This window comes from Sardina pilchardus, chromosome 24, assembly GCF_963854185.1.
Source record: "Sardina pilchardus chromosome 24, fSarPil1.1, whole genome shotgun sequence".
Lineage (NCBI taxonomy): Eukaryota > Metazoa > Chordata > Actinopteri > Clupeiformes > Clupeidae > Sardina > Sardina pilchardus.
This window is the reverse complement of record NC_085017.1, coordinates 14928138-14949033: the sequence shown is the minus strand read 5'-3', so window position 1 is coordinate 14949033 and position 20896 is coordinate 14928138. Positions and strand designations below refer to the sequence as shown.

The 20896-nt window shown below is 45.6% G+C and overlaps 1 protein-coding gene across 1 annotated transcript in view; it reads left to right on the top strand.

Moving 5' to 3' along the window:
* Positions 1-20896, top strand: part of csmd3b (CUB and Sushi multiple domains 3b) — a 407622-nt gene that overhangs the window by 116699 nt on the left and 270027 nt on the right. The window lies entirely within an intron of this gene.

Genomic DNA, 20896 nt, shown 5'->3' with positions numbered 1-20896 from the left:
GTCATAAATGTTTGGGTTTGTTCACTTGTTCAAGTGGCATATGTGTGGTCTTGTTGACTTTGGCTATAGCTATATATATGCGTTACGGTTAAACACTTAATGACTTTTTGTTACACTTGAATGTTAATCTCCCATGGTGTCGTCTTGACTTCACAAAAAAGTGGCTTTGATACAGTACAGCAGATCATTTTCGTTTGTCGCTGTAACAGGCAGAATCCATCAGATTAGACATAGTTGTGTGATGGTGCTACTGGAGCATTGAGATGTCCAGGGTCGTGGACAACCAGAAAAGAAGTTGTAGTCGTGTTTGTCTACTTGAGGGGTGCCGTGGTGGCGCAAAGTCCCTGTGAGGTGATGGCATCTTTGAGTGTGGACTAAAGTGCATGGTCTCACCACCTAGAGTAAATAGCTTTCGACACCGCAAATCATGTGCGTGACCAGCTCGAGTTTGTTTCAGTAGCACCACCTCAGACACACACACACACACACACACACACACACTCACACACACACACACACACACACACACACACACACACACACACACACACACACACACACACGCGCACGCACACACACACACCAACCCATTCTACCCATCCACACATGGCCTACCCCACTGTTTTTAAACACATTAAGATTTATTGTCCTGCGTTGGGCCCAATTACAGTGTGCATTATGCCATGACCGCTTCCAAATAAGAGTCCCTCCTCCGGCGGCCACGGCTCCTCGCCGCCCGGCATGTAAATAAGGAAGGGAGAGATGACAGCAGCTGCATCATGTCCGCCGCACGCCGCACGCCACGCACCGCGCGCAGCACGGTCCAGCACGGTCCAGCACAACAATGCGGAAGAGGCCCCCCGAGCTGCAAGCGCAGTGCAAATACCACAGCAGCTCCGTGGCCAGATTTCTCAGCCGTCGCTGGCGGGCGTGCATGATGCGATAGCAACACATGAAGGGGTAATACTTGCCAATTGCGAGTCTTAGAACTCTTTTAAAAAGCCAGAGAGTGTGAATCAGCTGAATAGGTACTTAGCGGGTTACCTTTCTCCATTATCCAAGGTGCTGCTCAGATGGAAGGTGGTTTTTGAGTTGTGTTAGCGTGTTTGAACATAGCATGTTACTTGTGAGTCTAGTATGTCAGTGGATTTCTCTGATGCTTATGGATGGTGAATAGGCATTCAGTCGCATGGCTGGGCTTTAACAGAAAAAAAGGCCGTTTCAAAGCCTCCGCACGGCCAGGTAGACTAAGGAAAAGATGAAAAAAAAAAAGTCTGTTCTGATAATGAACAATTCTCCACATTAATACCGGCGTAAAAGAGGTCGATGACATCTTCAGACCGAGTCCGAGCCAGATCAAAGGGATCGTCCGTGAACAGAGATCAAAGTCCCCGCTCCGAGGTCATTACGGGCCCCGCTGTCCGACATCCTCCCCGCTGTACGGTTCATCCGTCGTTCTCTCATTTCCGAGCGTAATTGAACCGGATCGCGGCGAAGTTCATCGTGTGAACGCCACACTGTGCGTGTTCTCCGTATGACCCTCAATCGCTGATCAATAATTCAGGCACCAATACCTGTATGTTTCCGTATCTTTTAATACGGCCATTGCATTTTTAATGGCCCAGCCGGCTCCGTGCATAATTATTCACGGAGAGAATCTCTTTTTTTTTCCCCTTCCCATCTCACTCCGTCTGCATGAATATTCAAAACCATGCGCTTGGCCTCTCTTGGTGATCGCGCGGGAATGTAGATTCTGACCGTGGGTCACCTGTACTCTCCTTCTCTCTCTCCCTCTCTCTTCTCTCTCTTCTCTCTCTTCTCTCTCTCTCTCTCTCTTCTCTCTCTCTCTCTCTCTTCTCTCCTCTCTCTCTCTCTCTCTCTCTATATATATATATATATATATATATATGGTGAGGAGACGGAGTCAGTCGTCGGCATTAGTGGGATGAGTGTCTCTGTACCTAATGGGCAGCCCAAACCGGCTGAGGCTGCTCATCAAATTGATTGTGTCTGGACGTGTTTGGCTCAAACAGCAGTAAAGAAGCTTGGCGAAGACTCCGCTTCCCCCTATCCACTGCTTAGCTTTCCCGGACAGACATTGATGTTTTATTTTATCATCATCATCCTTATTGTTTTTTTTCTTTTAGATCATGGAGATGAAAAATGTATTGCTTGTGTGTGTTTTTTTACCATTTACGAGCGGACATCACTAGAGGATGCATTAATATTTCAGTGTACTGTGAGCTTGGAATGAAGTATTTTTTGTCATTCCTTTGTTGTGCTGGGAAGTTGTGGGAACTCTAAATATTAATTTGCCAGGTGACCAGAGGCGACTCGATACATGCACTGATTTGTTGCATGATTCTGATTCTGAGGTTGCCGTGACGCCGTCGTAACTCATAGTTCTGGTGTTTAATAATGGAACCTTTTATTCCTAAAAAAAATGGCAAACAGAGATTTTCAAGGGCCACTTTCATCTTATTAAATCTTGGAATAGTCCTTTTAAGGTTATTTCCTTTTCGAAATATTTTTTTTTACTCAGCCAGGTAGTGAGTGCTTTGATGGGAAAGAGTGGGAGCACAACAAGCACAACAGTAGGAAAAACTCATCTGATCCTACAGATGGTGACTTTACAATGACCTTCCAGACTTGCTGAGCGCATGGCATTCAGCAACCACCCCCCCAAACGAAGACAACGGCCAGAAACGTTATAGCCCATATTTCTCCAAAATGTCCCATTTTCCTTCCCATCCAATTAAAGCAAATGGCAAATTGAATAAAATCTTTTGTGCACCCTGAACTATCCAAATCTGTCTTTTCTGACGTGCATTAAGCGAGTTGGCTCTTACTGCACTGGTCAAATACCGTCCTTTCCTTACAAATGAGAATACAACACCAGCTCTAGATAGAGAATCTGTCGTCAGTGTTTTATACAAATGAAAGCTAAGCAGAGTGTGTGTGTGTGTGTGTGTGTGTGTGTGTGTGTGTGTGTGTGTGTGTGTGTGTGTGTGTGTGTGTGTGTGTGTTAATGCAAAACTACACATCAACCAAATTCAATCCCGCAAAGCCTAAATAAAACAGCTGGTAGATTGGACTGTACTCCACTCTGTCTAAGACTACGAATCACCACATTTGAATCTAAATGTAATGATGCCCTTTCAGAATTCAATTATTGCGGAGCTGGAGTGGTGAAAATTGGGCTTTTGAATCATGTGTTATGCGGCATAAAATTAAAAAGATGGAAGATGAAAGCTTCACAGCCACTTGCATGATTTATGTTGTATTAATGACGTGTCATTTGATTTTGTGGAGTATGAGAAATAAGTTTGCATTGTGACATGTTTTTTGTGTGAGCTATATGATACTCTATGAAAAATTGTCGTCAGCCATATTGTACACATCACACCAAATAGAGACCCTATAACAGGCCTACCCTTGGTTAGCCTACAACCATCTCGCCGTCCATCAAAGCACTTGAACAAATCCAATTTTTTGCAAAGGCACAGCGGAATGCGAAAAAGCAAAGAAAGAAGAAAAAAAAAGTGTCCATGTATAGAACCCACTCTTGAGAAGCACTTGGGTGTGTGTGTGTGTGTGTGTGTGCGTGTGTGTGTGTGTGTGTGTGTGTGTGTGTGTGTGTGTGTGTGTGTGCGCGTGTGCGTGTGTGCGTGTGTGCGTGCGTGCGTGCATGCGTGCGTGCGTGCGTGCGTGTGTGTATATGTGTGTGTAGCGGAGCCCCGGGGCAGCCGTGGTCAGGCCGTGTGTGTGGGTGAGTGTAAAATCAGCATGACAGCGGTGCAACACAGGTTGCCCTGCCCGGGCCGCTCCCACTGATCTCAGCGGCTCTGACAACTCCCCAGCACTGGTATTATTGAGCATTACCGTCAGTGCATGTCATCTGTCACACAGGCCCACACAGGCCAGGCAGGGCTGCTAGTGTGTCCCACTTCATGCCAAGACATAGGGACTGTTAGTGGGCCATGCTCCTCTGGTGCCTTACATGATATACAATAACAGATGACTCGAGAGAGTCAAAGGCATGCAGAGAAAGAGAGGTTGGCTCATGGGGAGGTCCAGCAAGGTTTTCAGGGCGTTTGATTCGACAGGGTCATTGACAAGTAAGCTTAGTAGTAGGAGTTATTGTATTATTACCATGTTTGACATTGAAACAAATTCAGTTAGAATTAAAAACGTGCCTTATAGACACACAGACACACACACACACACAGATATACACACACTCACACACACACACACACACATACATACACTTATGCATGCACCCACATATGCGCGCGCGCGCACACACACACACACACACACACAAACTGAAGTTTAATGTGCTAGATAAATATCAGAAGACTACGTGCAATTTGATTTGGTGCATACTGCGCACACACAAGTAAATAATTGAATAGTAAACATGGCGCAGCAACTTCCACCACCTCAATCTCAGGTGCTCTCTTCCCACAACACAGCTAGCTGAACCATGGAGATGCGAGTTAATTGATAATTTGGGATATCATTGAAAAGCTTAGGCACTAGTAACTCTTGACAGTAGTGCTGATATGGGCAATTTCCGGGTCCCAAATCAAAGCATGTCGAAGCCTATGCATTGACACAGAAGGCCGGGGGGGACTCAAATGAGGTCATGGCCCAAAAATAATGATTCTCGGCACCCTTCCACTTGGTCCTCTAGAGAAGTGAAATGTGTTTATTGTGCTGACCGTAATTCAGCTGATTTGGTCGCTAACTCTCCTATTCCTTAGTTGATTGACTCAACACATATTCCGCGGCCCTATAACATATTTTGTGCCATTATGCAGAGGCCTCTATTCATTGCGTTTGGAAGCCGCGCATGCATTTCAGGTACTATAATCAGAGGTCAAGACCTCACTCCATGTTTTTTTGGTATAGGTATACTTTGCCAAGATGTACTAAAAGGGAAATAAATTCAGTCTGGAATGGCTGGGGTAAACTAGCCAGACCCACTTGAGTCATCTTGGGTGCCGCAGTAGGCCAGAGATAAATAAGTGCAAAATGCCGTAGCGCTATTTCTTTCAAGGTTGTTTGTGTTTTGTTGACTTCTTCTCTTCGCCTCTGAGTGCGGAGATGAAAAAAAAAGGAACATCACAGCGAGGTTCACAACATGCCATTTTGTGTTTCACGCAAGCTCTGTTCAGGTAAAGATTAAGGGCTTAAAGTCTTTGTTGAACCTATGAGAAAGCACAAAAATACATATAGCCATATATATATATATATATATAACTCAGCTCAGGTAAGCACAGAAACCTCACTTTTCTCAGTGAGTTGAGTTGGTTTATAATACAGCATGTTCATAGCAATAGCATGGCTTTTGCTCATATTAATAACATTACCATACATAGGGTTTCTGCCGTTTCCTTTGACATAATTTTCAAAGACAATGTCGTCTCATACCCTTGATCCTTGATTCCTAGCTGTTTCTGGCAACGCTACCTTAGCGCGGGCAGCCAATGGATATGAAACAATGATTTAGCCTCAGTTCATTTCAGTGAGTCCATGAAAATAATGGAGATCGTGACCCCGGCGTGATCACCACTAAGTGACTCCTTTGACTTTCTTGATAGAGGCTAGCCCATTGCTGCTAATGCATATTTTATATACTGACAGTCCATACAGTTTTGCTAAATTGGCTTTTTGACTAGCTTGCAGTTGAGCCGCAAATATGGTTCCGCATGCTAAAATATGAGCTGTATCTTCTCCGCCCTCTTCAAGGGTATTAAAAGTGATCCATTGACAGTCTGACGATGCAGCCAAGTGATTGTTTGATGTAGCCCGGCCACATTTAGTGTTGAAGGTCTATCTATGGGGGACAGAGGGCAAACATTGTGTTTATTAAAGTGCGGTCCCCCTGTGATGGCCTCTATCTTTGCTCTCTTGAGTAGCTCTACGAGTCTATGGGGACCACCTGTTTAGCAATGTAAACACTATATAGAGTCTGAGATTTCCCTTGATGAAACAGGAAGTGACAGCTGCATCCCAGAAACATACAACGCACCAGCTGCTGTCATGTTAGCAAATGCACGTTCCTGACAGAAGTATCACTAATTTCTTATGATGCCTAATGCTCAGAGATTAGTGATAAATGATTCACTAGTAGCTTGAGTGCATCTATGCCTATAGGTTGTATTGTGTAAGTGTGAGAGCCATATATAGATGCGTGCGGTTATTTGCTCATCTCATCAAAAATGATGGAAAGTGACACCTAGCAGTAGCCTATTTGTCTCAACCTTTAAGGGTGGAGTGCTTACCACCCGCCTCCACCTCCCTCTCCATGTTATGCTCGCATCCGTAAGCTGAGGGTAAGGATTCTATCTGTGGGCAATTTACAGCCCAGTTTCTGAACTAATTACTCCCCAGGGATGTGTGCTTATGTTGGGCTGAGTTGTTTAAGAGATGTGTTGGTTAAGTGTAGTGGTCACAGAGCATTATCATTAAGAAGAGTGAACATAATGTGTTAAGGATTGGGGCTATGATATGAGAGCTTGACATATATTTGCTTAGAGCCGTGTAGCTTCATTTGTGCTTTTGAAGAAATATTAACATTTGAACGTGCTATATTCATAGTGTTTGACAAAATTCCAAAGGAGTATGATAATTTTGCGTTGATATGCAGATAAAATACATGTACAGTAAGAACATGAAGATGAAATAATAGTTGATGTCAGGTAAGGTGAGGTGCCACGATAGCAGTGTTGTAGAAAGTTCACAAAACTCAAAATTGAAATCGGCATTTTTTCCCCTCTGTCCTGCTGACAGGTGGAGACAGGCAGTGGAGAGAACAGGATTTTCAACATGAGAAAGGGAATGTGTGTGTGTGTATGTGTGTGTGTGTGTGTGTGTGTGTGTGTGTGTGTGTGTGTGTGTGTGTGTGTGTGTGTGTGTGTGTGTGTGTGTTTGTGTGTGTGTGTGTGTGTGTGTGTGTGTGTGTGTGTGTGTGCGCCTGCCTGTGTGTGTATGAGAGAGAGAGAGAAAGAGAGAAAGAAAATGAAAATGGTCATTCTCAGCACTTTTAGAGTTCCGGGGTGAAGACTGGAGGGCCAGAGGGAGGCTCTGAGTCCAGCAGTGGCTACACACTGCAAGTTCCTCTTTTGAAGCTGCGCTTTGTGGTCATCAACTTGCAGGCTCTCAGAGTCTCCAGCTGCAGGCCTTGGAAGGAAAGCAAAAAAAAAAAAAAAAAACAGATAGTGCTTCTTACTATTGCCCTGGCTAGCTTGTGCTCACTTTAACAAGAGCACAAGAAATGTCCATGGGGACCGTGCCTGTGGAACAGCAGGAGAGGAGGCCTCCTATTCCCCTTTATTATCCCAGGCCTGTTGGGGGATGATAGGTAGGGGTTTGGAGCAGTGAAGTGCGGCACCTCACAGCATACAATTTCTTCCTGGGTGTCGGTTCTCTGTTTTCAGATCAGCACTATCCCCCCCCGCCACCCCCAACTTAGAACATCCTTTGCTCGGTCACTAGGGTTGAATTTCAACCTTCCTGACTCAGCAGTTTTAACCCCCGAGGCAGCGGAACACTTACGCGTGCTCTCCCTTTAGCCGCTGTTTCTCAGGAGGCACGAGCAATCAATCGCCATCACTCATCCGCGTGTAAGAAGTCACGTCTTAAGACACTATCAGTGTTCCATTGCCTTAGATCTAATAGTGATAGTTGCAGCGACTTTGATTTACGAGGTTCCCCCTCCAACATCTCTGAGGGATCTACTTTGCACTGCCTATCATTTAATTCACCCCTTCAACGCCAATATGAGACATTGACCTGGGTGATTAACGAGACCTATTTGAGACGTCAAATTTCAAATATTCGCTCAACCTGTAGGCAGACTTATATGTGATATAGAGTGCACCAAGGATATAGTCTTGAACCTGTGAATGTACAGTACAGGAAGGAAAACTGGATAATTATGACCAACAGAAGATGATAATTGTGAAAGACAACTCTGTGTTCATACATTATTCTGTCAGCTATATTTCAAAAACACAAATAGTTCCTTTTTCTTCAGATGATTTTTATACCTAATATATGAAGCATGTTCATGTTCATGTAAGGCATCTGAATATGAAGGTACAGACTCTGGGGTCGATTTACTGATTGAAACAACTTTATTTTGAGAAAAAGCACACGACATACATGTTACCTTTAGCTTTGTTTGTTCGGTAAGCTGCTCATGCAAACAGTTGTGCCTTTTTTTGGTCCAGATGGCATTGCTATACTTACAGTACGTGATCGAACTTGACATTTAACTTTTCATTTTCCATCTGATACTAGAGGTTGTGTGGCTTGACTGGCGCACCATTTCAACACACTACTGTGATGTTGTAGCCACATATAAACAAATAACATCAAATCAAATCAACATCTATTAGAATGGAAGTAGATCTGTGAATGCTCTTAAGGGGTCTTGGGAGGGTTGGAGGCAAGGCAGAGAAAAAAAAAACACCCTGACAGGATGTTTGTCAGGTCTTTAATGTAAGTGTTGGCATGTCGTCTTAGTTTTGTTTGGACAGAGTGCAAGTCATCCATGAATAATTCAATGTCTACCTGAACCCATTTTCCATCCTGTGAAGCTTTTACTGCTGTTTGATCTATTTTTAAGTAAGACCTTAACGACTGTGAGACATTATATTTAGGACAGTTAATAATAGAAACATTGAAGGCACTGACAGAGCCCTGATCTCACTTCAGAAACAAATACTCACTCAAAGCCTTGCACTCACATAGAGCACATATCCGCTTCCTTTTTCAGTTTGTCATCCTTCCAATCCTCTGCCGTCTTTGACAGAGCCTGGATGATTTGGGTGTGTTTTGGTTGAACAAATTGCCATTACACCCCAAACACCAACACAACATCTCCAGTGCGGAAACGCCTTAAGGCTGCTGTAGCGCGGCACTATATGAGGCTATTACTTAGGTCTCGGTATCCATGGTGATAGCCAGCCGGATCTCTCCCCCAGGCCTGGGTAATGAGGATAGATGCTTGTCTTATTAAAATGCATGGTGGTACCACTCAGGACACGGATCCAACTGCCTGCTCTAACAGTAGCCCACACGTAGCAAAAGCCTTCGCATCCGAAAAGCCCACATTAAGGCCGGTTCAGCAGAGGAAGAATAGTGCTGCGCTCATTGTTGTGCTGTAATGAAATTGAGATCCCTTTTCTTTACTACTGTACATGCACTTCAAGTGTACGCTCTCTGTAATTGAATAGCGGTTGCATTGAGTATGGATTCCCTTCCGTGTCCCGATAAGCTGGCCCTGTCGTCCACAACATGCTGTCATGGACAATGTGGTCAATTGTGGATTTCCGGGGTTGCACTTAGTGCAGAACAATGCTGATGTAAGCTGCGTCCCTCATTCCGGTTCCAAATGGAAGGGGATGTTCAGGACAAAGCCGGGGAAGTTTGTCCCCCGACTGCGGCTTACTGCCAGAAGAGTTCATTGAGTCAGAACTTTGGAGTTGACCGAAAGGGGCATTGTGCCTCCATATGATGGGTTGTACAGTAAGTAAGCTACTCCGAGCTACTTCCGTCACATTGGTGCTGTCAACCCTTCGATTTTCTATTCCTTTCACTCATACACATAAGTGGGCTTCCCTAAAGTCAAAAGCCATTCCTGCCATGCCCCCTAGCTCCCTGATTCTACAAATTTCCGAGCGTGTCAGTGTTCCGGCAGGCGGACTTCCGCTCCTGTAGACTGCCGCTGGGTGACAGTCGGGGACAGTTTAATGCCCCAACTGGCCACACTTTTCTCCGTCTGCGGTCTTGGCTGTCACAGAGTCACCTGTGGAGCCGCTCGCAGTGCAGCGCTGAGCCGTGTCGCGCCGCTCGCTACAGTGCTAAGCCAGGAAAAGGTCACTCGGAAAGTTTTCATTGATGGATTGGCTCCCTCAGCTACTTTTTTTCAGAGAGAGAGAGAGAGAGAGAAAGAGAGAGAGGGAGAGAGAGAGAGAGAGAGGAAGAGAGGGACAGAAGGTAGAAAGGCACTATCAGGAGTTTCACAGGATGTGGGAAACTGTTGAAGTCTACTTCCACGGAAATTTGGGAGATAGGCTCAAAGTAGAGTGCAAAAAAACCCCCAAAAATGCCCTCAAAAGCTGGAATGGAGAAAACCGGGTTTTTAAGAATTACCTTTTTATTCACAATTGTGTGCGCAATCTTTTTTTTATTACACTATGACGCAAACCTGAGGAGTCACAGTTAATTTGTCATTAAATATTAATTTGCTATTTTTCCGATATTAAAGCCTGCATAAATATTAAACATTATGAGCACATAACTACCTCTGAATGTGCCGCAAGCTACAATAATTGCAAAACATATACATATTTTTTGTTATTTGACTTACAAATGAGCCTTTAAATAAAATATGTCCGAAAAACAAAATGCCAAAATGATTAGTTTGGTGGAGAGTGTCTGTATTATTAATGTCAAAGCCCCCACATCAACTTAATGCAATACGATATGAAGGAAAAGCATAAAAAGCCCTTGTATAATTGATGAGGGGACCACCCCCCTCCCCTCCCTAGATTGAACTTATATAAAATAAATTAAAAATAAACAGATAATGATATTCAGCTTGTGCTAATGCTAACGGTACAGAGTGTTAGCTACTGACGTCTGGGTAGTAGTGCCACTGAATGGCTACCATGGGACTCCCTTCTTTGCATGGCTGTCATGGCTGCATGTCAGGTCCCCAGCTAAATGCTCTTTGATGGGGACAGGGGGCAAAGCCGCAGACAGTAACTGGTAGCGGGTAACTGGAGCAAACTTCTGCTGGTGTCGTGACTTGAAGGTCCAGGTTTGCATCCCGGGGCAGCGCTTATTTTGAGGTCACCGTCGGATCGCATGCATTTTTTTCCGCCGTTATCTTTTAATGTGTGACCAGGCGCTAATGTTTGCGGAAGCTGCGGGGTGCCCTGTTCAAAGGCATGAATCAAGCGTATTCAATGTGCGACTTCTGAATCTGGGTCTCCCAGTTGGAGTGATAATTTGCTGTGCTTAATTCGGTGGCAAAAGAGCATACCATTAAAATGTTTTGCTTTCCTCACAATAGGCGAGCTGGTATCTTATTTAAAATTAAGTGAACATGTGTAAAGAAGACACATGCAGGGCATAGTTGTGCTGTGGGTGCCAGGGACATTTCTGCATCTTGTCTGACATATGGCCTAATTTCCCTTCTTTTCCAAAGAAAATTGGGTTCAATTTTGGTTAAGGACAACATAGTTTGTCTCCGCTGGAGTGTAGATGATTACCAATGTGCCTGCATGACTCCCGTTTCCAAATTCCCATGTTTCTCCAAAATAAGCATTTAGAATGATTGTACGCCTTACATTTGGCTTAATGCGCTATTTTCACACGGGGAGGTTTGGAATAGCTTAAACTAATACTTACTCTGTTGGTTTCCATTTCCCAGAGGGCCTAAGATCACCATGTTGGAATGCCAATAGGACTGCTCAGAAATGTGTGTATAACTTGACTGATGTACTTTCTGTTATTGCTTTTTTTTTAAAGCCAATAATAAAATTTCATGGAATAGAATAGAATAGAATAGACTGACTTGTCTGACACATTTGTCAAAAGTCCTGTGCTCTGCTGCACATTATAAGGCAGGCACAATAAGTTGGAATGATCTGTAGATATTGTAGATATTCCACACACATTGTCTGTGATTTAGCACAATTATTATCAAAAGGAATATTTCACAGTTGTAAAAGGAACTTTAGATACATACCTCATCCATCATGATAGATTCTACAGTCTATGACAATACCCAGGGGAAGGGAAGATGATGAAGAGAGACAAATGAATGGGTATTTGTGCTAAGGGCCCACTTGCAAGTCAAAGCTTTTTTTCTCAGTTCATTGGGTCTCTATAGTTTCCTTATTTAAATCTGACACTTGTGCCTTCAGTCATTCTAGCCCATCTGTTATGCAGACCCTGTGGTGATACCATTGAATCAAGAATGAACTGAACGTTCAGGTTATCAGTCCATCTCTCTCTCTGTCTCTCTTCACTTCCAGGAGATAACCTGATCGCTGAGACCCAAGACAAAACGACATAAAAAGGCTTCTTATTCAAAAACAATTTCATTTATTCTTTGCCTTTTTTTTTTTTTTTTCATCTCTGAATAGTCTCGCTCGCCAGCCTTTGTTGAAGCCCTACCCGGTTGCCATCTCTCAAATGTGTATATTCAATATTCATTCCAGTCATCAGTCTTAATTGCCATTTGTCATTCACCCAGAGTGACTGTCTCCTCCCGAATTTCCAAAGCATCAGCCGAACCAATTCAGCATTCCATTTGTCTCTTTTATCCCATTGCCATTTACCGCCAGTGAAATAATGCATTACTCACCCCTTATCGGGCCATTGTGGAAGTGACTGCCGAGCCATATCGCACGGTGGCCAACCAATGGCTCTGTAGTCATTGGTTTCCCCTTTCCGCTTTATCTGGGACCTCTTCAGCAAGTCTTTCTACCGAGTTTCGAATGTTCAAAAATAACAGGGTCAAGGGTACTGCTGCTTAGATTACGGCTAGAGCCATGTAGAGAGAGATACTGTATGTGGACCTGATTACGCTAGTCTAGCGTGTAATGATGTCTGTGGACTTTATCAAGTTGCCTATTTGTTCAGCCATCTTTTGATTAGTGTCATTAATTGTGCCTCGTGTAACAGTAACAATCCAATAAATGTGTAGAGAATCTGAGAAAGCTTTAAAGACCCATAGAAATGACATGCACATTGATAAACTCCCTGAATTAAAATACTGGAGAAAATAGCACACAACACACAGAATTGTGTGAACTCATATCTTCATACTACTGTACTTCATCAACAAAGCTAGCCTAGTTTTCTCTGCAATAGTTATTTTTTTACAAAGACCTGCTGTGAGAAGTAAAAGGCTTTAGGCTTTGGCCCCTTAGGAGACATGCCAGCACACACACACACACACACACACACACACACACACGCTTTCAGAAAGACAGTGCCTGTGTACACACTTACAGAACACAGAGAGAGAGTTGTTGAAATCACTAGTTAGATGTGTTTAATGAGCTCCCAGTGTATTCTGAATCCTGCACGTTCAGCTCCTTCTGTGTCTGCATTTGTCCTGCGTCATTCTCCTGTTGTGGTTTGCTGTAAGCAGGTTGGTGATTGGCACCCAGTCCTGATGAGGGATTTTATACTCCAGCATTGCCTGGCACACACTGTACTGTACGTAGGTATGCTAATATGCTGTCACACTTGAAAGGACAGGGTACGGATCGCAGAGAAATAAAAGCATATGCATGACTGCCTCAGCGATGATTAAACATTAATGAGCTTTTGATGCAAATTACGGTTTGTCAAATTATTGATTTTTTTCCAAAGTGCAGCGCACAATGGCACTCTGTGTGTGTGCCACAGAGGCCAAAGACGATCTCCGCTGCGCTCGTAATCCAGCGTCAGAGGGTGCCGTTTGATGTGGGCCTTTATGTCGGCATCCCTCCGCCCCCTGGTCCCTATATACGCTGCCCAAAGAGCCGAGACCTATGAAGCCGGTCAGCGTCGGTCAGCTGTCCTGGTATCGGCACACGACACCCTCAGGTGTGTGGAACTGACCCCCCATACGGTTCTTGTTCAGAGAGACCCCGTGGGGGTTTTTCAGTCCCAAAGATTTATTTACAAAATGGAAGATAAATGAAGAGCAGCAGAAATAGAAAAAAAGACATATTAAAAAAGAAAACGGTTGAGTATGTTGGTGATTTTTTTTTTTCTTTCTTCACGCCCAGGTTCCAGTCTTTTGCCTTGACACTAATTGCCGAGTTGGCCATCAAAAAGTTGGACCCGTAGGCTTTGACAGTTTATTGGAGCCCCTATCAGACATCGGTGGTGTCAGGCTGGCAGGTATATTCTCTGCACAGCATAGTCAAAAGAAATCACGAGGAGGATGGACAGAAAAAAGAAAAGAAAAGAAAAGAAAGGGGAAAAAAGATAGGAGCCGAAATGAAAGAAAGGCCATAATGAAAGTCAGTGTTGGAGAGACATGTTCTCTGATATGAGTCCAGCGATTGATGTGGCAGCTGGAGGCTGGAAAATAATGTCTGGCTATAGACAGAAACTCACGAGTCACCTGATTCAAGACATCTGAGCACAGAGAGAGAGAGAGAGAGAGAGGGAGAAAGGGAAAGAGCGAGAGAGAGAGAGAGAGAGAGAGAGAGAGAGAGAGAGAGAGAGAAGGTGACCATTAGAGTGTAGAGTGTAGTCACGTATCTGTGTTTCATGTCATGTCTTAGTACTTTACTTGTACATGTTATGTCTTAACGTCTTATATACTGCATGTCAACCGTGAGTGGAATCATGCCAACTGCATGCAGACAGTGATGGATCTGGGTAAGGCAGGCTCAGGACACATGAATCGTGCTGCAGAGAGAGCTGCTACTGACAAATGTGTGAAGGAAGGGACACGATAGCATTTAATGGGGGGGATTAAGGCAATTGTGAAATTGGCTCAATGGTGTTCTTGAAACAGTGCCACTTCGACAGCCCTCTCAGACACACTCTCACACTCTCTCACACACACACACACACACACTTACAGTACGCACACACACACTCACACACACTCACACTCACACACACACACCACAACATGGCGCCGTCCCTCTGTTGCATCCAGTTTGTGTCACCGCCGCTCCGCTGCCATACCTTCGCCGCCGGACGGACGGCGTGCCAAGCGATAAGACACAAAGCGAATCACCTCGAAGGTGACGGGGAGGCAAACAGCTTGCCAGTCGGCGCCCTCCGAGGGGGGAACAACAGGCGAGACGAGACGCGCCTCAACATCTTCAGGGAGCGAGAGAGCGAGCGGAGCAAGTGCCAGCAACAGACGGCCGAGGCAGATATCTCCTGGACCCACACGTTTGGGGGAACAAAAAGAGGACTGGCTGCTGGGATGGTGTGTGTGTGTGTGTGGGGGGGGGCGAGAGATTCGGAGAATAGGCCGTGGAAGAGCAAGAAAACAAGAGCCAGCTTGTCACTGTACTCCCAGGCAACTAGACCATAGTGGGAGAGAGAGAGAGAGGGAGAGAGAACGAGAGAGAAAAGGAGGTACAGTGAGAGGGAGAAATGGAAAGAGAAAAAGAGAGAGAGAGAGAGGGATGTACAGTAAGAGGGAGAAAAGGAAAAACAGACAGAGAGGGAGAGGGTGAGAAAGAGTGAGAGAGCGACAGGGGTGTTCTAGAAGGGATTGGTGGTCATGTAACCTTGCTGTGGGAGAACAACATGTCTGCGTGCATTTGGCCTTAAGTGAGCGTGGTTATCTTTGTTTATTTGTCTTTGTCTGTGTCCCCTCGGCTTCTCAGTCCCTTTGTCTCTCCATCCCTCCCTCCATCCCTCCCTCTATCCCTCCATCCCTCCCTCCCTCCCCCTCACCTCTCTGTTTCCACGGCCCTCTCTCTGTCTCTCTGTCTGCTTTTCGTATTCAGAAATTCAATTTCACAACACAGGCACGGTGGCCCGCGTTATCTTCTTAGGGAGAAATGATCCTGGCCGCACTTGATCACCGAGTCTGTCACGAGCGCCTTTTATGCCTATGAGCCAGTGTTCTAATTCTAGCTGAGATTCATCAGTCTCGACCGCATTCCATTAACCGTCACGCCATATCTGTTAATATTCCCAGGTCATTGGGAGCAGCGCCAGACCATTGGCACCTTCAAATACCAAAAGATAAAGAAAGCATTACTAACCACACTCAGTGGCTGACTGTTTTCTCGGCTCTATAAACATAAATGGCAGTGCTTTTAGAGAGAAACAGGCACCAGGGAACACACACACACACACACACACACACACACACACTGGCTCCCCTACCACTAAGACAGACAGCCCTTTCATGTCAAAGGATCTTTTAATATGTGGGGATGTAGCTCAGCGGTGGAGAGCTGGAGATGTGATCCAACAGGCGCAGGACCCATGCAGAGAGCTGTATGTTTACAGTGTGTGTGTGTGTATGTGTGTGTGTGTGTATGACAGCGTATTTATGCATGACCAGCTATAAGGCATACAGAACCTACCTACAGACGGACTGAGTAGGACAACAGGGGGTCGGTGGGGGTCACCTGATACGGTGACAGCGGGCATAGATAAAAGAGAAAGAACCGACCTGTTCTGGCAGGTAAAGAATGGCGGAGCATTAAAGCTGTGGGGATGGGGGCATATACTCACAGGGTTAAGACAACTTCAGCCTGGCCCCAGTCGTGGCGCGACTGGTTGGTGCACCTGCACCGCACGCCGGCGACCCGGGTTCGATTCCCGCCCCGTGATCCTTTCCGAATCCCACCCCAGCTCTCTCGGCCACTCGCTTCCTGTCTGTATCTCTACTGTCCTATCCAATTAAAGGCATAAAAAGCCCCCCAAAAATACTTTAATACTTTAAAAAAGTGTGAAGCAGGCAGAAGTGCTCAAGAGGCGCCTGTGGCTGTCACAAGCTGTTTTTTCACGGCGAGCCTGACATTGCACTCTGCAACACGACCGCTTGCTGCACTGCACTGCACTGTACAGCGTGACACGACAACACACACACACAGACACGTCTCCACCGCCTTGACATCACACACCGTGGCAGGTGTACGCCCGCCACATCACCGCCCGGCGCTGCACACACACACACACACACACTTCCCTCTCAAGTTGCCGTGTGGATCCTCTCTGGTCTGAGGAAAACGAAAGAAAGAAAGAAAAAAAGATCCTGTTGAGCGAATTCTGAGCTGTTGACGGATACACTGTAGTCGGTTTTTTTTGTATGTGTGTGTGTGTGTGTGTGTGTGACGCTCTGCTGCTGCGGCCATTTTGTCTTTCTGTGCCAGCGCTCACGCCTGGCCCGTTGCCGTGGTTGTGGTTGTGGCTCGCAACCTCCACCCCCCCCCCCCCCGCCTCCCACCCCCCACCCCAGCCTCCCCACCCCCTCCCCGCTTACAATTAAAGGCGCTCATATTTGCTGTTGACAGGGTTTGACCCGTGCAGAGCCTCGGCTGCTGATTTATAGAAAGGGAAACTAATTGGATGAGTGCTTCGGCAAAGTCATGACAGATGCTGCTACTGCTACTGCTGCTGCTGTTCTCTCTCTCTCTCTCCTCCGTCAGCGCGCTTGCATGCTACCTCTCCCCTCTTCCCTTTCTCCTCTTATTCTCTCCCTGGCTCCTCTCTGTCTGTGTCTCTGTGTGTCTGTGTGTCTCTCTCTCTCGTGCACCCGGTCATATTATGCGCACAGACATGTACTCAACGTACTCAAATGCAGCAGACTTTTATAGAATCCGGTGATTCATTTACTGAAATGCTGAATGCAGACATTTGTAGAATTCAATCATACATAAAACATGCAGTGCATGCACACACACACACACACACACACACACACACACACACACACACACACACACACACACACACACACACACACACACACACACACACACACACACACACACACACACACACACACACACAGACAGACAAATTTGAACACACAGACACACACACACACACACACACACACACACACACACACACACACATACACACATAAATATATAGACAGACACACACAGTTGCTGAAGTGCTACCTGTAGACATTTATCAATATCACCTACACAGAATGTGTAAACACACAGACAAACACACATACACGGACACACACACACACACACACACACACGCACACACACACACACACTGCTTGGAGTACTCGTACAGTACATCAGCCCATATTTCTTGAGCCTTGGCAGCTGTTCCCCCATAGCTCCAGCCGGCAGCCCCCCGCCGCGAGATGGAGTGGGCCGCTCCTCGGCGGAAACAGCCCCTGGCACTGATGGAATAAAGCCTCGACACTGGCATGTCGTGTCGCCCTGTGCCCGCTCCACACGCCAAGCGCTGACAGCTGCACCTCGGTAAGAAGAAGAAGAAAAAAAAAAAAAGTCGGACTCGGCACTGATGCCCCCCTCCCCACGCCGACCGACCGGCCTCCGAGCTTTTGCGGCGGCTTACCGCTGATTCTAATCATTAGAGCATGTACCTGCCGCTCACCGTCAGAGAGAGAGAGAGAGAGAGGTTCTCGTTCCCCGGCGATAAATTGAGAGTTATGTGTGGCGCTCCTGTTGGGTGAGACGGGGGAGTATTTGGATTGCAACAATAGCTCGCTCCTCCGTCGGGAGCCACTTGATTTCACACCGTCGATCGAGTGCCGATGATTATAACATTCAAAAGTGCTAATTAGAGAGAAAATACATGTTTTGCGAGCTGGTGCCTGTGTGTGTGTGTGGGTGCTTGAAGGAGAGCAGTCAGAATCTCAATACACAAATTGTCCCCTTAAGTGCTCCTTTGTTTACACATATGACCACACAACAGCAGCCCCTCTGCAGCCGTGGAGACAAGAGTCTCACAACACAACGCAGGCAGATGTTGGAATCACACTGTAATGCTGCGTTCAAGACAGACAGATGTGGATAAGCAAACAAGATACGTAAGATACGTAGATACCGCACCCGAGAAAGACTCGTTTGCCAACTGTTCCCTTATCTCCCTCATTCATCGATGTCATTAATCAAAGGATGTTTAGAGCTATGGGCCTCCTGTAATGACACAAGCGGAGCCATAAAAGATGCTAACTCTGATTAGCTTGGCAAAGCCTGACGCTATTCTAAACATGCATTCCCATGAAGACACTAAGCTCCACACGCAAACAAAGGAATGGCAAAACAAAACAAAGTCAAACAACACAAACAAGCAAAAAAAATAAACAACTAAGAGTAATTGTGAAATCCATCGACAAACTTTATCCATACTCTCTCATTAAGGTCATTGAAACAATGAGATTAAGAGCCTGCATTGATATCACACAGTCTGCGAGCGTAATTTGAATCTGTTTGAATCGCTCCTGCCAAACGCAGTCGGAGGAGTTGAAGGTGACTCGTGCCAGGCATTTGGATAGGCGCTCCCACTGCAGCAGTCTCCTGCGTTAGGGATGTACAGTCATTTGCAGCCTTGTTAGAGTCCTACTCCACCTGGTAATTGGGCTTGTCGTTTGAGAGGCACCATCAGGCCTCCTCGTTTTCATTGTTCCTTCGCCGCCACCGGCTTGTTTCATCCTGCTCGAGGTGTGACGTCTTCAGCTCGCCTCGACCTAATGTGGTCCATCGAGTTCATGTAGATTAGATTGACGACGGTAAATATGTTATCGGTCGACTTCTTTTTTTTATGCCTCCACACGTGTATCGCTGTCATCAGCCCCGTCGCCAGCTGGGCCTGGGAGGGTTTTAGGTGACTGGTGTTGTGTGATTTAGTGAGTTCGATAACAGCTTGTGTCAAACACCCCACGGTCCCAAGCGTGTGGCAATCCATCACGCCGTGACTTGCCCAAGAAAACCGCGTCTGACCTCATTTCTTTATTCCTCATTAGCCCTGGGGGTCGGTGCAGAGTGATCCTCGCGGCTTTCTGTCCGTGACCAGCAGACCCTGTCAGCCCTCAACTGACAGATGGATGGATAGCCGGGCTGAACAACAGCATTATTACTTGTCCATGAGCACACATCTTCCTCTTCCACCCACTCCCCCAATTTAGAGCAGACCACTCGCCCTCAGGAAGAAGATGATTGGTGAGATTGTCCGTTGAGTCAGAGAATTTGGGAAGGATTTTTCTGAATCAAGGTGGCATTTTATTATCACCGAATTACATGCAGTATCATCCAGCCAATATGTTTTACACCGAATAGGCAGGGAACACGCATTCATTTTGGGTCTGCTGACCAAAAATAATGGTCTATCATTTCGATATTGATTTACATTTACCTAAGTGATCGAGTTACTTTGACCTCAGTGTTATGGCAGGCCGGACAAACAGAGCAGATATGGCATGGACTGGGATCAAGCAGAATCAGGAATCTGAGTCAGATTAATATACAAGATAATTACCAGGTGACATTTTTGTCATCCATTATGTTGAAAAATGAGTGAACCTAAATCTTCCTGAATGTCAGTCCTGTTTTTCGTCTCCTATTTTTGCATTTTTAGTAGAGTTGCCCATTGGGGAAGCAAAAGATAACAGTAGACATGTTGGATCCACTCTATTTCAAATCACCTTCCTGACATTAAACTTCAGTAGGTAATTTTATAGATTGACCTTTAAACGTAATGACATTTAATGTCATCTCTCGATCTGTAATCAATTCATCATTTGGGACCAAAGAACAATGGACATTTTTAGCACGTCGTGTCCAGATTATAATATGTAATCTGTTCACTTAACTGCAGCTATTAAGGGTGCTAAGGACTCTTATTTAACACCCTGTTCTTTTGTCGCCTACTTAACGAATAACACCTACCTTTCCTCCAGCCGTCAAAAAGGCTCTGGCTTTTATTCCGATGGCCCTGTTCGGCTGGTACCCCATTCCCTCCATGAGGTGACTGTGAATATTTGCTGTATCTTTTAATTACTTTACCGCAGGATGGATCCTGCTCCTGACGGCCAGGGCTAAGCCCGTAATTAAGTGTGCTAATTAACAGATGTTGGAAGGGGAGCACTTTTTTTTTCTCCTCCTCTCTTTTCCTCTCTCCTTTTTTACAGAGCCTCGAGATTGATGAGGGGTTAAATCGTAGACGGAGTTGGCTGTTGTCATTAAGTGCAGTTGTCTCGCGAGGAGTGGTGGAGGGAAACTGATTAGGCTTCTGTTTGACCAGATTTAGCTCATCAAATATCCATCCGATGCTGATGGATAACGTGGCAAAAATGAAATGTGACCTAGGTGTCGTAAACTCGCTTAACAAATCGAGTCCAAGATAATCTTAACGTCAATATCAACGCAGTAAGGCCAAACAAATTGAC